This window comes from Ambystoma mexicanum, chromosome 7p (genome assembly GCF_040938575.1).
Source record: "Ambystoma mexicanum isolate Mex_15411 chromosome 7p, UKY_AmexF1_1, whole genome shotgun sequence".
Lineage (NCBI taxonomy): Eukaryota > Metazoa > Chordata > Amphibia > Caudata > Ambystomatidae > Ambystoma > Ambystoma mexicanum.
Genome location: NC_090939.1, coordinates 348,316,659 through 348,335,690, shown reverse-complemented (window position 1 = coordinate 348,335,690; position 19,032 = coordinate 348,316,659).

The window sequence follows — 19,032 nt, the reverse complement described above, 5'->3', positions numbered from 1 at the left end:
TAATGAGTTGACATTCCTTATTTTGGTGCAAGTATTTATTGTGTGTGCGCATCATATGCAGAAATGGGCAAGGGAAGCGCAGAGTGAAAAGCGTACTCAGAAAAAATTATCTATGAGTTCTTGATGGGCCATTCGCCCATCCCTGTCCTCCATTCCCACGTACATGGGCCTGGCTTGCTCTGCATCATCGTCATCATCATCCTCTGGTGGAGGAATGTCTAGATCTGGGGGCAGGGGTATGTTGCAACTGACACAGATGTTATGCAACATTGCAAAGGCCAGGACTATCTGCCACACCTTCTCTGGCCTGTACATGAGCGCACCCCCAGGCCTGTATAGGCATCTGAAATGTCCCTTCAAGAGCCTAAAGGGTTGCTTGATGGTCACCTTGGTTCTCATATTCTCCCTGTTGTATGCCATTTCCTCCTGTGTCTGGTGATCCCTCAGAGGCGTTATCAGCCATGGAAGCAGCGTGTTTCCTGAGTCACCTGCAAGGGTTAAAGACAAATGTGTGAGTAATGATTCTCGGCAGTGTTGTTGCCTGTGAAAGCGGAATTTCAACAGAATTTCAACAGTCAGTGTGTGCATGCATACCCCATGTCTCACCAGGACATACATCCCATGGCTATACATGGCCTAGTCTACAGATTCACTGGCATTGGAGGGGCGGGTACATCATTCTGGTACCTGTAGTGTGTTACATGTAGATGTCCCTTTTAGTTTGAAAAGGCCTGGTCAGTGACTGCTACATCTCCAGCTGCTACTCCTGTGTGTGGTTGCCTGTCATTTGAATCGTGCACTGGTTGATCCTGCATGTGCAGGGTGCTTGCTGGACATGCATTTGCCCCCACCCTCCTGTGACCCATGCTGCAATGTAGGTGTAAATGTATATGTACTCACCCAACATCCAGGTCCGTTGTCATCTGGGACGTACAATACAAGCTGGCAGTGTGTTGTTCAGCCGGACCATGGAGTAGTGGGTTGATCTTGGGAACTGGGCACAACAGTGCGTGATGGTCTGGTCGGCGTCACAGGTCACCTAGACATTGAGGGAATGGAACAGCTTCCAGTTCCTGTAGACATCCTCTGAGGTGTTGGAGCACAAGCTCTACATGTGTGCAGTCCAATGCTGCCAATGCATTAGGCACACCCACAATCACATAGAAGCAAGACTTGGTGGCTTTTACCTGTGCATGTATGGTGGGGAGGGCAATGGGCTGGCACCCCTTGGCACAAGAGGGCCTCCGGTGCCTGCACAAGCACTCTGGAGAGGGCAGGTTGTGAAATACCATGCAGCTGTCTCACAGAAAGCTGGAACGTGCTACTGGCCAGGAAGTGCAGGACATGAACCAGCTTCAATAGCAGTGGTATAGCTCCTACTCCCTAGGAGCTATACCGATCCTACTCCCATTGTCATCCTGGATAAGGGTCAGGAGGTCAGGAATGATCTCCCTAATTAGGCAGTACAGGGTGTGTGTCTGGCTGTATGTGAGGGCCCAGGATGTGGCCCCTGTGCAAGGGAACATGGCACGACTACCCCTTGCCACCTGTATGCCCATCTTCATCATCATCGTCCTCCTCCTCCTCCTTCTTTCCCGGGCCTCCTGTCACCACTGCTGCTGCTGTAGTTGCAACAGCTGGACATCAGCATGGAGCAGCTCCATTTGCATGGTAGAGGCAATGAGTGGCAGCATGGTTGTGTTTTGGGGAAGGTGTGGCCCTTAACTACTGTTCGTTTGTGTATTGGGTGTACCTGGGTCGTATGGGTGCACTTGTGGCCTTATTTCCCTCACCTGCATCCATTAACCAGCTGCTCAGAGGTCATGTTATCTCTGCCTTGGTTTTGCCTGTAACAGGTGCATATTATTTCCGGTAACACAGGCTAATCCGTTCTCGTAATACCACTGTGCCTGATATACTGACACAGTTTTCCTGCGTTGCCGGTATTTACTTATTTAATTCCTGCAAATGCGTTCCGGCAAACTCATACTTTGCAGGACTGGTAAAAGTGCTTGTAAATGGTTTTACCAGTGCTTTTACCGATTTCTGGCAAAGTTGTAATGAAGACCTTTTTTCCTCTTCGTGTTCTTAGTGGTCCTGAAAGAGCACTACTTAATGACCTTCACATGGTTCCTCTTTTATTTTCTCTTGAGAGAGATCATCCTGAAATAGTATATCTCACTGCGATTTTCTTCAGCAACATGGCCCACTGTTCCCCCACACCCCAAAATGGGAGAACCTACGCTTCTTTAGTCCACCTTTCTAGTGCTTATGGCCAAGAGATTTTTCTTACGAGGGATCTCTCACAGAATGTAACAGAATGTAACATTATGCTAGGTGCGTCACTCCTCCCTGCTTCTCTGCTGCCAACGTCTCCTAACCTGATCGTTGGCATCAAAGCAATTCTGCGATCCTCAGCAGGCATACAAAGAACCTGCCACTGCCATGGCTTCATCATGCAATGGCAGCAACAGGGATTGTATTATGTCACTCCTCCCCACAGGCAATCACAGAGAGCGAGAGAGAGAGAGAGCATCCTTACTTGCCCGAGAAGCTAGTTGCACTATTGAGCCAGGAACCAGGGTTCTCTCAAATCCCAGCAATAAGAACTGCAAACTTCCTGGTCCCTGTCCATAGGACACTATTTTAACTGTGGGATTGTGGGTAATTGGATATTATATACCTCCAGGGAGGAGCACACTGGCATGTCTAAGAAAAGTTGTATCAGGTACTGTCATGGCAGTGGGTGCCTCAAACGTAAGTACTGGAACGAGGAAGAGGCAAACAGAGGTAATGCAGAATCATATGCCCTTCTTCCTCTACGGTTAGAGAGGAAACACGTGTCTACACGGTTTTGTGTAAACCATCCTCTGAATCATGAACTACTATCCATTTGGTATAGAAAACAGCAGATTTGCAATTTGGAAAACCTATACAAGGGCAGAGGCATTGCTAGGGGGGGTTGAAGGGGCTATAACCCTGGGTCTTTTGGCTGTAGCCCCAGATAGAAGCTCAAGTGCAACAACCAAAAGGCTATAGCTAGCCTCGAATCCCACCAGTCCCGACATTAGCTTAGCCCCTGATCTTTTCCAGACCTAGCAACACCGCTGCAAACCGGTATAGTAGTCATGAAGTATCTCCTGTTTTTTCAAATGTGAATGTAATGTCATATCATGACATGGTTTAAACAACTAATGAACAACGTCTAATTGGTAAAAAATTAATATAGCAGAGCTAATCAGTTGACCACACACTGCTGTGACAGATACTAGTCAACTGAGCCTAGAGAAGGCCATAGGATTGGCGAAACATAAAAGCACATGTGCCAAAGGTTATTGCTGGTCCATGCATAACAACTGTATGTAAAGCATCTAAGATGTCACCTAAGTCAAATACTCATATGTTTGTAACAAAGGAATATCAGGAAATATTCCTGGGAATGTAATCTAAAATAAAACCTAACTGTCAACACACCAACTTGTATATGGTAACATCTGTGTGAATGAAAATGACAGGATACTGAGCGCACTATTGTGAGGAGATAAGTCTTGACTACTTCTCACCTTATCAAGTGGGCTAGGTGGGCCTGTCCTCTCCTGACATGTTGCAGACGGTATCACCCACCCATAGCTCATAATCCACTCTCACTCCAACCAGGTTGGCGTAACAATCCCAGGGTAACCGCTGACACACATACATCCCTCTACAAAGGGGTATAGTCATAGAAAGTCATGCAATCAAAGCTTTTGGAAAGGGCGTGGGAGCTTAGTGGGAATGGATAGTAGAGATTGGGTTTTTAGGAATGGTGGAGGGACTCTTATGAGGGACAAGTATGCTACATAGAGAGAGAAAAGAGAAAAAAAAGGGCCTGAGCGAAAAATAGAACACGAACAACAAGAGGATACAAGTTGGTCCTAAGGGGTTCTTCTCAGAACAAAAGTAGAAAGTAAATATAATTAGCATTTTGGGGGGACAAGGTAAGATTCCCATTTCTGACTCAGACCTTTGAAGTCAGACAACTTCGTTTTGCTCTGTTCGCATACATGTGATTATCCCATAATTAACACATTTCTGTAAACCCGGATTGGAACACGAGTGTCCTGTTACATAAAAGACCCCTATGCTACATATAACCTTTCTTGCAAAGTACTTGCCATCTACATTGTATCCACATTCTTATCACATGTTATGTGAAATGTATGCAAGCCTTCGTTCTTAAGTGCAACATAGTACAATCATTCGAAAAGGAAAGAAAGTAAAACATGAGCAACAGCTGTTTCCGGACATTGTACAATTTGACTTGTGCTGTATTTCAGAAAAACCACAGAAACACTTTAGTCTAATTAGGTATGAGAGTCATTTGTAACCTTACTCTTTTTTCTCTATATATAACAATGTAACTCAATTACTGATTTAACTGCACTGCACATAATCAATCAGCCGTATCCCTTAAGTGCCCATAAAGTAGGCAATACAAATACATTGCTTTCTTTGGCTTATCGAGTCTAATAAAAGTAATAGGAACCCTTATTTATATTGCCCTAATTACACCTCATTACGTTTGATTTTCTGAAAGTTAGGTACACAGTCCTTCAACGTGCACTGAAGGGTGAGAAATGTTCTGATTCGTGAAGCATTGAAGAATGAAAACATCACTTTTATGCCTAGACAAGATTTTACGTTCATCTTTCGCTAAAGCATTTCCATTCCTACATTAATAAGTTTCTCTCTCGGAGCTCATTATACGCAGGAAGTCTGCAGCTGTGGAAGCATCCTGTGTAATGGACCACTGGGACATTATAGTCGTGTGTTGACTGTTCATATATGTTCATATGTGTTCTTCAATGTACTGCTTTATCGCAAAACCAGCGGACGTAGGAGCACATCTGTGTAGTAGCCAATAAAAGTGCAAAATAAATGAAACATCTGCAGGATACAAAGAATAGAAAATGCGATGAATACCTACACACACAAAACATAATTAAAACCGAGAAAAGCCATTCAGATTTAGTAGAAAAGGACTGCGGGGAAGACAACATTAATTCAGTATAAAAACGAGTTGAAAACTACATTCTAAAAGGTAGTTACTGTCCTTGCATCAGTAAACAGAAATATAATTCCAAGCAGAGATGAATTTAAAAGGCTGGCCCCATTTGGTCAAATGTACTGTACTTACTCGTCCTCCAGTATCCATTGAAAAGAGCGTAATGAGAGTAATTCAGAAAAGTCAATGCATGTAATGGACCTTTCTGAAAGAGCAGACTGATGGCAGTGGTGTTGTGGCACAATGGAATGCTTATACAGGAAATGAGCGTAAAACAGCTTAATTGCCCGTCGGCCGAGTGTTTTCTATGATTTGATTTGTTTAAATGTGTCTGTTGGTGTTTCAGCCCATGGGCAGCTTTAGACTTTGGCAGGACTCAGAGGAATCAAGTCAATAGAGCATTAGGGCAGGCAATAGAGCAACGAGATGGCCGGGTCCTTCATTATTTCTGAAGAGACAGATCCTTATCTGTTCCATGAACAGCATTAAGCCAGATGCTTTTGCACTATATAGCAAGAACATTTCATTGGCGCTTTGAAACACTGTCATGTATTTATTGGTTATTTATATGGTGCTTATACACACCATATAAATAAATATTAAATAAAAAAATACATATATACAAATAAAGGGAACGTAGAGGTACTCAAATGGTGCCATCGTTCTCAATTTTGAGTGATAGAATATTAGTTATTATGCACACTTGCATAGTAGAAAATAGCAATTTTGAGGTTATAGATAAAATGTCCTTCCGGCCAGTCAAGGAGCTCAGTATGTGGGACTGTCGTGCATAATCAGTTCTCACTACAAGCCATTGATGTGCGAGACACTGCCATCTTGTCTCTGTGCGCTGTGGCCTCCAGATCATCCATGCCCCGCCCCAAATGTTCCTTCGCCCACTCCACCGCCATACTTCTTGCTGCATCCACTTACCTTGATTCTGCCTCTCCGTGCGAGCACATTTTATGCTCACCATGCTGGTCGACTTCTCACCTTCTGAATGGCTGTCTGGGAAAGAAAGGACTAAAAGTAGTTGCCTTTTCCATAGGAGCATTTTCCTTTGTTTGTTTTGTTTGCTTATGAAGTGGCTACTACACATCCATTGGCACCCTGGAAAGCATTCTATGTATTGATAGCTAAAATAGCTGCACCTCTCTCTGTGGTGGGCTTTCATAGTTGGTAATGCGCTGGGACCTGGAACTTTTGCCGTGGGGCATAATCAGGTCGAAAAAACATCTCCTGTGATATGTCTTAATTAGACCCAGACATGCACATACTCACGATCAACAGTGCCACGCCTTTTAACAAATCTACGTCAGGCTTTGATTCACAAATACCACATAGGAATTGATATGAGCCAGCACCAACCCCTTCACCTTCCAACAGCACCCAAGAGATAATAAGTTATGTCAGAAGGACCTTGGGTAGTGGGCAGCAGTGGAATGCCTAGGGGTCTAAAGTAGATACAGAGTAATCAGTAAACAAGCTTGTCCAACATTCTCCCATTAGCCAGGGGCTCAGGCACCCGCAGATCAAGGTTTACCAAGCGTGTATGGTGGATGAAGCAAGCATTGGAGACAGCAGGCAGGACTTGCGCTGAAATGAAACAAACTTGTCTTGAAGGCTGCAGGAATGGCTCATGAAAACAAAGAACAATCAAGTCGGCACACTTTCCAGAAGGCCACAAGAGACTCTGGTAGCACCAATCGGGAAGTAATCTCCTCAATCCAGCAACATGCAGGGACAAAATCTGAGAGACTAACCACTGTGACTAGGCGGTCAGGTGAGGAGAGTGTGTTTAATCACTTCTGGTTTGTGGCTTCACTTTCAATCTGTAACATCACTTCCTATGGCCCTCATGGACCTGTGACACTACTTCCTGTGCCCATCTTGGATCTGTGACATCATTGCCTGCGGTCATCAGTTAGATCAGTGACATAACTTCCTGCAGCCAGATTGAGTTTTTCCACTAGACAACTGTGGGCCACAAGAGACTCCACTGGGAACATCAATCAAGAAGTAATCGCCTCATTCCAGAAACACCAGTGACAACATTTGAGAGACCAACTACTGATAGACTAGGACATCAGGTGTTGAGAGCATGTGACAACAATTCTACATCTATTCACTCCACCTCTCTTCTGAGACCCAACTTCTATACTCTTCCTTACCGCATGAACAGAACATTGCAACAAAACATCCTTTACCATTGACTACTTTCACGCCAGCTCCCCTTCGCTAGACTGCCGTGCTATCACTGAAATCTGCATTTCTCCATCTGGCACTGCCACTCTGGCAGCCATTCGCAACTTCAAACTATCTTTCATTCACTCACCTCATCTGAATGGCATAGGTGGATGGAACAGACACCTACTCACTTCCCGCTTCAAAACCCCACAAACCTCCAATGCCAGGTGCTCTCCTACCTCTTTTGAATTCATCATCTCTAATATTGCTCAGCCACATTCAGTTTACATCATCTCCATCAATTGCCATCCTGGTCCTACTGGATCATTATTAGAAGAACTCTTTGATTCTATTTGAACTAACCATCACCTCACTCTTTTAGGTGACTGTAACCTTCCCTCTCCAACCACTTCTTAGAAATCTGAACTTCAGTATTTTCTTAGTGACCATGATTTCCACTCTATCCATAACCTACCTACCCACAATGTAGTAGCTGTTTGGATCGCTTATTCATCTCCACCTCTCTCTCGGCCACAACTACTACTGGCAATCCATCCCTATTGCATCATTCCATTGTTTCCACTACCATCTTATTTCCACTCTCTGACCTCTACTCCCCATTTGTCTCACCTATTACTAAAAGGAAACTTTAAAATTCTGCCATTCCTCCCTTTCTCTTGGACCTACAGTTCTCACTCTCCTCCTTCACATCTGATGCTGCTTCTACTAGCACTGCCTTCTCCAGCTTCCCATCCATACTGTATGAGCCATTCTCCTCTCACTTTCAACTGCTAACTTTCACCCCTAAATTGCAGTGTCCTCAAACATGGGACACCCCATTCATATGCCCACTTTGCACAGAAATGCATTTGCTGCTGTGCAAATGGAGGTGTACCCACAAGCATGTAGACCTGAAACTCTAACTCTGTGCCCTGAACTCTCTCAATTGCGCTGTTGATAGAGCAAAAAATAATGTTTACCTCAACCACATTGACTCTCACTCCAACCATCCTTTCTGGATACCGGTCAGTCTAAACTCACTACACACACATCCTGAAACTATGACTTTGAAATCCACTATCACAGCTAATGACCTAGCTGAATACTATGCTGCAAACATTAAAATAATTACAGACTCTCTCCTGACCTTGCTCAGAGTCCATCCTCTTACATTCTACACTCTGCCTAGTCTACCATCACCCTCTGCCTCTATCTCCCGCTTTAGTCACACTAATGCTGAGGAATGATCTTCCCCTGGGCATTAGAGAAAGAGTTCACACTGATTTGTTCAAAACAAAACTACATTTGTTCAAATATTTAGTAAAAACTGTGGGTTCGCAAGTGAAAGTCTGTGCGCTAGTAATCCCTGATTATGTTAAGGATTCTATCAGAAATTGGTAGGGTCAGCAGCATTACCGCCCATGCCAGCCAGACCACCCTGGCTGGTACTGAAAACCGGTAAAAGAAAGGGTGAGGTGGAGATGCGCTAGACACTACAGCAATAAGGCACACAAATAATACAGTTGATGTTTTAATTGTAGCAGGAGCAGCCGACACGTGTTTCGACACGCTGGTCGTTCTCAAGGCGTATGAACAGTCCCTGCCGTAATGGCCGTGACAAATATATTACTCGTACAATCGAGCGGTCAAATAACAAGGATATCCCCGAAAACAAAACCTCTTTACCCTACATCAGCAATGTGTGTTTTGCCTCCTCCCTACTCCACCACCGTCCGCACAACCTTGAGCACCGGAGATGCCTTCTGCTTTCTCTATCACTTTCCTGATCAGCTGGAGCATGATCGGAAATGCTGCTGCTTGCTTGCATATTTGTTGATGAGTTGATTCGAACTGTGTGCACGGTGTGCGGCATTATTGTGCACTGCACATTTACTCTTTGGCCTTGGAGCCATTCACATTTGCATGTTGGTGTATGTTGTGCAATGGCTGCCCTCTTCCTCAGCACAGGAGTTCTTCAGAGGGTTGCCATGGAACAACAGGGCTTCTAATTGACCCTTTAACTCTTCATCCAACCAATAAGACGCCAGCAGGTGTGAAGCCGGCCCCCAACCCTAAAGCCCACACCTCAAGGCCCTATCTGCCATCAAAGCGGCCTTCTTTACCCTGCATCTGGAATGCATGGATCACCTCCTCCCCACTCCACCACCCTCCCCACAACCTTGCGCACTGGAGATGCCTTCTGCTTTCTCTATCCCTTTCCTGATCAGCGGAAAGCATGATCGGCGATGCTGCTGCTTGCCTGCATATTTTTTGGAGGGTTAATTGGAACTGCGTGTACGGTGCGTGGCATCATTGTGCACTACACATTTACTTTCTGGTCTTGGAGCCATTCACATTTGCAAGTTGGTGTCTGTTTTGCAATGGCCACCCTCTTCCTCGGCACAAGAGTGCCTTGTAGGGTTGCCATGGCATCATGTCAACAGGGCTTCTGATTGGCCCTTTACCTCTTCATCCCACCAATGAGACATCGGCAGGCATGAAGCTGGCCCACAACCCTAAGGCCCACACCTCAAGGTCCTGGCTGCTCCTGTCCGCTGCCTGTTCGGGTCTGAGGGTGCTCCCTCTGCACCTTACTCGACAACATGAGGCAGAGGCGAACTCCACCTGTTCGGACATGTTGATATTAATGGAGCATCTAACTTTTTACTCAGTAAGTTAGCTCCCTCTACTAGTGTCATTGATCCTCCTCGTTTTGCCTGAATCATACCGACCAGTAAAAACCTATTGTGACACTCACAACCCTGCACTCTACCAGAACTCCACCTACCAGTAACTACCAAAAGTGACACTCACAGCCCTGCACTGTACCTGTATTATACCTACCTGTAACTACCAAATGTGACACTCACAGCCCTGCACTCCACCTGTATTATACCTACCTCTAACTACCAAATGTGACACTCACAGCCCTCCGCTGTAAATGTATTATACCCACATGTAACTACCAACTATGACACTCAGCCCTGCACTGTACCTGTATTGTACCTACCTGTAACTACCAAATGTGACACTCGCAGCCCTGTGTTGTACCTGTATTATACCTACCTCTAACTACCAAATGTGACACTCACAGCCCTCCACTGTAAATGTATTATACCCACATGTAACTACCAAATATGACACTCAGCCCTGCACTGTACCTGTATTATACCTAAATGCAAACATGCACTTTCTGTAATTAGCACCTATATGCCTCTGGGTTTTGTGTGCTGAAATAAATGCTAAATGAATAAAATACATAGAGTCCTATATTGTTGCATCTGAGTTACCCTCGCAACCTACCTCTCACCTGCCTTCTAGCTAACATTTTCCTTCGCCTCTTACCTGCCTCTGTCCCTCACTTTTTCTGACTCCACTTCATCGCTATGGTCACATCATTAGCACAGCTGGCCATACTGCCTATCTGCACTTACAAATGTATAATGTTGTTTGTCTTTAATCTATGTATGTCCACCCATATATTGTCACCGGGTACTGATCCATTTACTCACCTGCACAACTTGATCAGAGTATCACCCTATTGGTTAAACAGACTATAGGGCTCTCTCACGTGGACCTCTATAATTGGTTGGCACCCTCGTGCCCCTCTGTAATATTCTACACATGCTAGCAGCACACAGGCTGGCACCCAGGTGCTGGTGGCTGTTCATGACCATAGCTTCCCACCTAATTAGCCTGTCATCTATCATCACTCTTACCGTCTGCCAGTCAATTAGCCTATGTACATTGGCCTTGGAAATGTTCTTGTGCCTGGGAATAAAAGGAAGTATAGGCATACTTTGTCTCTTGATTTGGATGTAGCTCAACTCAGTATCTATTATCATCTGATCAGGTGACTGGAGACCACATTATCAGAGATTTTTGCTGCAGTAAATACTATTAAATGATGAACCTCTGACGTCTTCAATGTTCTTGCTCCTCACCTCAAGCAAGAGTTTGTTCTTTTCAAATGTTTTGTAGCTTCTGCATGATCATCCAGGCTCACGGTGGCTTTGACATCTTGGTGCTAGGCCAGCCATGCCTTTTTTGAATTCACATCCGTCATTAAGTTGTTTTCCAACTGCGCCACACTGAAAAATCCTTTTTGGTTTATGGGGTTCAGACTCTGCTAAAGTGTGTTGTGGAACACCCATATTCTATACATTCCTATACATATATGTTGGTGCATCGCCACAATCTATTTATTACGTAGCCAGCATTAAGAATACTTTGTCTGCTTGCATTACTGCATCTGTACAATTGTAAAATGACTTTGCATTTTCTTCATCGTTTCTGTAGCATGAGCATCTTCATCTCGAGCCCAAAATGTTCCTCACCTTTAACACCTCCTCCTTATATCCTATACAATGTCTATGTTCTTCAGCCTCTTGCCTCTTTTCTGGATGCGTCAGCTCTGCTTTGCATGATGTCACCAGTCTTCTTTCCTGCTCATTGTCATACTTCCTCTGGGATTTCATTGAGATGGCCATCATATTGTCGTGAGTGCATATATGGTTACTTTAACGGGTACCTTACTTCGATGATTCTTTTAGTTATAGGTATGTTCACTTGCACTGCACGTGTCTCACACTCTGGCTCCCAACATATAGGCAAACAGGGAGCAGAGCTTTACGTGGGGGTACTTGGCTCCTTCTCTACCCTCCCCACTCTGGCCGATTCATTGTTCGCTCTCTCATCAATCTTCACATCTAGGCATCCTTGTCTGATGAAATGCTCCTTTGGGACCCATACATGTATGACTCCTTTCAGGAATCCTGCTGATTTCACATGCTGATCCTTATTCCAGGACATAAGCATGCATTGTACATTGGGACTACAGTAAATCCACTTTCCCACATACTTCTTGTGGTTCTTCGGGTACAGGAAATTTGTTCCTTCAGGTGCATGGATGCTAGCCTTCATGTAGTCTCTGATCTCTTCATCTTTCAGCCCTTTTGCTTTCCATCCTGATTCAACATCAATCACAATCTTCATTCCTACTGCCTTCTTTGCATCTTCCTGGATTGTGTGATTTTTAACCTCATCACACAAAATCCAAACATGTTCATCACAAACAGGGCTCCCAGGAACTTGAAGATGTTTGCCATCCCCTGTGGAACCCATGAAAATATTGATCCAAACCAACTGTCATCAGCAATGTCTTCTACTTCATCTTCCGTTTTGGCGTGTAATTTTGTGTAATAGTATGGCCCCTGTCAATGTGCCATTCTCGTCGTCGTGCAAAGGTATAATTGTGCAACATGATTCTCCAATTTTGGCACAAACACCTCCATCCATAGCTGTGATCATGTCCAGGACATATCTATTCTTAAGAGTTATCAGTCGTATGGCTCTCAGCTCTTCCTTGATAGCTTTAAATCCCTTTATGGTAGTGTTAATTGTCTGCAAAAGCTCCCATCTGGTTATCTGTAACCATTTGGTATTTGATGCCATCTGGATCATGGGCATGAAGATTATCGTGAATATTGATGAAGTCTGATTGAAAAATCTGTGTTCATAGGGGATGGAATCAAAATATTCTATTGACTTGGCTGAGAAATAGTTCTCACTCTTCACCCGATTCTGTAGCTCACCAGATCTCTTCTTACTCAGGTGAGCATCTGCTTTTGGAAATTCGCCAATGTTCAAGTCACTTTTATGAATCACCAATGCTGGAACATGGACCATCACTATAGAACACAGTCCTCCCCAATCTTTGGGCAGCTTCCTGTAAGCTCTGCATCCACAGGCCCCGTAGTTATCCATTATCACTGCTGTTCCAATTTTAATTCCTAGTACATAAAAGACTCAACCACAATTTAGATTTTCTCCAACTTTTCTCGTACCATTGTTTCTGAAACAACTTTGCTTTGTCCAGAGGCACTATCCTTAACGGTCCTCCTTAGTCTTCGACCCATGTCAGTAGTTTCACAAGTCTTGGCTATAATGGTTTGCATCCTTTTTCCACAATGGCAATGGTAGGTTTGCGCTAACCAATTACTACCCACGCTTTGCAGATAACCACACCTTCCTCCCAGCCGCCTGAAGAAAGTACTGATCCCCAGATGTGCATCTGGCCTCTTTCTTTCCATCTTTGAATTTCTTCTTTAGTTTTTCCTGGGCTTTCAAGTCTTCTGTTTAATTACCATCTGATTCCAGCTCCTTTCACTCCAGGCTGGTCATATCTTATCACATGATTTCTTGTGAACGTTCCTGCCCTTGTCTTTGAGACTAAAGATGCTGTTCGGGCCATGAACTGACCTCTTGCCCAGCAGAATGCCACGTGAGATAGGTAATGTGCTATCTGAACATCTGTTTCAATGGCTATGGATATCTTAGACTTTCCCATAGTGTAAGGCAGAAGTGCACACACATATCATTCCTCCTCTGAGAATCTCCTTCCTGCCACTTTTATGTGCTGATACCACATGTTGTTCCCCAAGTGTGCTGTACTATTCATGTAATCATTTAATTCAAGATCATCCTCCCTTGCGCTTCTCTTAGGTCTATTTCTTGCCTCATGAGCTCTTATGATCATGTCATGAAGTATATCAACATAGTTGGAACCATAGGGATTTTTGTCAGTGAAATTGGTGTCTTTACATGTGCTACTGGTGTAGGGACAATCGCATAGGGCCTTTGCTTTTGTATGATTGCTATATTTGTATCTTCCTGCTGCATAGGAGATACACAGGTACCACTGCTCTCTGTGGACCAACATAATAAAGGGGGTGTGTATCGTGAGAAACAGAATAGTGTTAAATATAATACATGTATATATTATATAACAATAATTTCATCTCCAGGAACAGTGGCTTCTTGCACGTCACTGTGTTCTCTCTTTGTTTGCCACATTGCATGGCCTGCGGTAGTGGCAATGTAGTTATGGTTAAGGTGCTAATCCCATAGGAAGAACACTTTTTGGGTGGCTTATAACTTTGCTCCCCTGGGACGAATCCTCACCAAACTTTGCACAAACAGTATATGGCCCACTCTGAATTCTTTTGCAGGTTTGGTCCAGGGGGGGCAAAGTTATAGGGGAGTCCCAAACATTTTTTTTTCCCTTTGACATAATGGGAAAAAACTTTGCTCATGCCTACAGCCCAAACCGCTGGATGGATTTTCACCAGCAGGAGCGGTGGCTTGGTCCCGAAAGCATGCTTTTGTTAATTTGGTGTAAATCCATCCAGTAGTTTTTTTAAATGACCAAAATGTAAGGCAAAAAAGTTTGTGATATCTATGTCTGCCCCGCGGACACTCTTCCCTGTTCGCTCCACGGACAGGACACCGATTGGCTAATAGACTTGCGTTATGTCCACGGACACCCAACGTGTTCGCTGATTGGTTGGCGTGAAGCGTGAGGTACGTCAGATTTTTGGAAACGCCTGCCTTCTTGGATTTGCGGACATCGGCCGGGGTCCGCAGACATCGCAGTAAAAACAGATTAAAAAACACAACATTTCACTTGTCAAACTTATCATCAGCTAACCAGAGCTGTATTGTCCTCTTTTTAGGGGCCGTATGCGTAAGGATTACACTATATCAAACACGACAAATCCCATAAAACGGCTTCCTCCCTTTAAGCTATATGTCTGTCTATGGCAGCTGCCTGACACATACACAAACTACCCTTTCAAAACTTGTTAAAATTATCAAATAATCTCTTGGAGGTGAGGGGTGATGAGAATGGGATGGTATATGGCTGCAAGGAGCAAAATAACGGGCGTTTTTGCTGCAAAAGTCTGCAAACAGTTCGGGTGTTCGCGAACACTTCTGAGAAGTTCGGGGACACTTCAGATGTTTGGGGCCAGTTTTTGGATGGCTTATAACTTTGGCGCCACTTAATGAAAATGCAATTATATTACTGACCTGATCCCGAATGAGTTTGCAAAGTTTGGTGGGATTCTGTCAAGAGGGGGTAAAACTAGAGGGGGGTCCCAAAATTATGTAAAGGCTTATAAATCAGGTGCCATTTGATGAATCTACACTTAATTTTGGCAAACTGATAATACATTTAGATTTAAATGTTTTTGCAAAGTTCGGTAGGATTTTGTCAAGAGGGAGCAGAATTAGAGGGGGATCCCTGGTGATGTTATCAATGATTTGTGTGATGTAATTTTGATGTCCTCGGTGTTAGTCTTAGCAGTGCACGGTGGTGGCACGAGTTATGGTTGCTTAGTTTACCATAACTGGCGAATTTCAGGGGGTTTTCGATTTTACTTGTAACCATAACGTCCTTTTAACCTTTTAAGTGCCAAGGACGAGTATACTCGTCCTTTTTACATAGACTTCAATAATAGCCTGGCAGGCACTTAAGGGGTTAACAAAGTTTTTCTTCTGAATTATTATTATTGCTATAAATATTTCCCATCTTGCCTGTGATTACTTTTAATTATGATTACTGATTTCTTTTAATTCTGCCTTACCGCGATCATGTTCCCCTTTTGTGTCATGCAAAGCAACATACCTTGCATTGGTAATAGTTTCATAGCCCATAGAAATGGTCTAGACAGACCTGCCTGCCCAAGACATTACCCTATTATCTGCCCCACACCATTCTTGCCTACCACACCAGCCTTCCTCCCGGGCTCACAATCCGCCTATCCTACCTATGGCCACTCACACTTTTCTGATGTCCTAGCCAATAAGAATTCAGATATCTCCAAGGAGAACCCTACCGACACAAGAGCATCCTGCTCTACCCTTGATTACAGCCCCTCCATAACTTCTGACCTAACTGTCTCTCAAACCACTACCCGCATCCCTACCGATCAGAACCCACCACAGAACTAGCAAACGCCCAGCTAAACTACCCGACAAGACTAACAATCACACTGTAACACCTATCAATTCCACCCCTCCTACACCAAAAGGAGCTCTTCTAAATGTTAGATTATTAGTCGCCCATTCCATAAAAGTTGCCGACATTATTCTAACTAACAACCTGGACTTCCTCGCTGTGACCGAAACTTGGTTGCATGATGCGGGACCATCTCTTACCCTAGCTATCCCTGATAACTACACCATCCTCAGAGTAGAGAGACCTAATGCTCGAGGAGGTGGTGTAGCTATCATCTATAAGTCCTCGATTGATATTAGACTAGCCTCTTCTCCTCCACCCAAATCATGTGAGCTTCTCACAGTCAAATTACAAACTTCCCCTAAGAGCACCATCACGATGCATCTAATTTACAGACCCCCAGCCCCTCCTGGCTCATTTGAGGAAGACATGACCTCACTAGTTGCTGAAAGTTCCAAACCTTCAGCACAAATGATTATACTTGGAGACTTCAATCTTGAGTTTAATGACCCTCTCGACACCCCAGCCATTGCCCTGGCCACTGCATTAGAGGAGCATGGCCTCCAACAACTTTGCTCCAAACCCACCCACTCGAAGGGCAGAACCCTTGACTGGGTAACCGCCCTTAACTGCAACATTACCCTGAAGGACCCTGTACAGCTTAACTGGACTGATCACCACTTCCTCCCATTCGACATTAATACTAGCAATTTGCTGCATAAAAGGCCTGTTATTGCTCCGGCCTGCCCAACTAGGAAAAATAGTAAAATTACAACAGACGCCTTAATACCCTTGGTGACCCCTATTCTGAACGCACTTCCAGCTACAACTGACTTGAACCTACTGGTCAACGTCTATAATGATTCTATGGCTAAAGCCATCAACATCATTGCCCCACTAAAAATGCGCAAAGGGAAACCAAAAGCGCACCTGAATACGTGGTACACCCCGGAGCTCAAACTTCTCCATAAACAAAAAAGTAAACTTGAATCACTATGGAAATTAGTCCCTTCAGTAAATAACAGAACTAATCTCACCAATATCTCCACTCTACAAAAATGAGATTACACGCGCTAAGAAAGAATCTCTCAATTCCAGGATCTCTCAGGCAAGCTATAGCACAAAGGAGATCTTTAACATCCTAAAGGGATTAGAAAACCCCATTCCTCCCACTGATACTTGCACAAAGGATAAGCCATGGTGCACAGGGATCCAGAATGCCCTTGCTAATAAAATTTCAGGGCTCCAAACTAAAATTGACAACAAACGTCAACAACTCACTCATGGTACCACTTCCAGTTCCACCCTTCCTCCACCTACCGCCACTTGCTCAGGCTTTACTTTCAAAAAGGTATCCATACCTGAAGTACAAAAACGTATAGCATCTTTGAAACCTTCGAACTGGAAGGGCGACAGTTGCCCCGCACAGATCATAAAAGATGTAGCCAAGGATCTCTCCCCCTTCATTACCAAATTAATAAACCTGTCATTCTCCAATAACTCGGTCCCTAGTAATCTAAAACAATCCTGGGTCCTACCACTGCTAAAAAAAAACACTCTCGTCCCAGATATACCCACGAATAATTGACTCATTAGCACTGCCCATTATTACTAACAATTCTTGACAGGATGGCCTATCTACAAATTCAGGATTATCTCGAGACAAACAATTACTAGGAACTCGCCAATCTGGCTTTTGTCCTCAACATGGGACAGAAACAGCCCTTGTTGATGTCAAGTGCCAGATAGACGAACTCAAAGATAAAGGTAAGGCTGCCATCCTTCTTCTCCTCGACCTCTCTGCTGCCTTTGACCTGGTTGACCATAAAATCCTGTGCAACCACTTGTTATCGGCAGCACACTTCTCCCACTCTGCGGTCACATGGATCCAATCCTTCCTTGACAACAGGACCATGCGGGTCTTCTCACCCCTATCAGCAGCCGACCCTATCCCCATTACTTGCGGTGTCCCACAAGGATCTTGCGTCTCACCCACTTTGTATAATATATTTACAAAGCCCCTATTTGACAAGCTGGACCATCTGGGTGTCACCTACACTAATTACGCAGATGACAACCAGATACTCCTTACTTTATCCGGCAATTACAACTCGGACGCCAACTGTATCAATGAAGTCTTCTCTATCATTCAGGCATGGATGGCCACACATGGCCTCTGCCTGAATGATGACAAGACAGAACTGCTCCTTGTCGATTCACCTAACGCCATCCGGAAACTCAGTCCCAGCTGCACCAGCTTCACCATTGACGGTAACACCATTCCCATCGCCAAAAGTGTAAAAACCCTTGGTTTCTACCTAGACACGAATACCAACCTCGCCAAACAAATTAATATGACCGCCTCAGCCACTGCCTACACTGGTAAACAAATTAGGGCCTGCAGACCGCTGATCTCCCCCAACAACTGCCTCACTTTAGCCAGAGCACTCATACAATCCAAACTGGATTACTGTAATAGCCTTTATGTAGGTGCCAACAAAACGGTAATCAATAAATTGCAAGTTCTACAAAACAATGCACTCCGTGCCGCCCTAAATTTTATTTTCAGAAGAGAACATATCTCGGCTACAAGAATCTCATGCAAATGGCTCTCCGTCCAACAAAGAATAGACCTAAAACCATCTACCTCACTTACAAAGCTCTCAACCACCTTGCCCCGCCCTATCTAACCAACAAATTCACATTAAGACAGAATACTAGAACCACTAGATCCTCTAATACACTACAACTGACAGTGCCCAAATATTCCCCTAAAAGATACAGCTTCCCAGCTCTAGCCTTACAACTGTGGAACACCATTCCACTGGATATCAAATCCACCCCCACCTTCCAACCTTTCAGAACTAAGGTCATCACTTGGTTACTCAACAAATAACTAACTATGTATGTATGCATACCTATTGTATGAATGTATCCTTTACTATGACTGCCTATTATTATCTCTGCACTAACTGCTTTCTTGTCACCTATACATATGCTT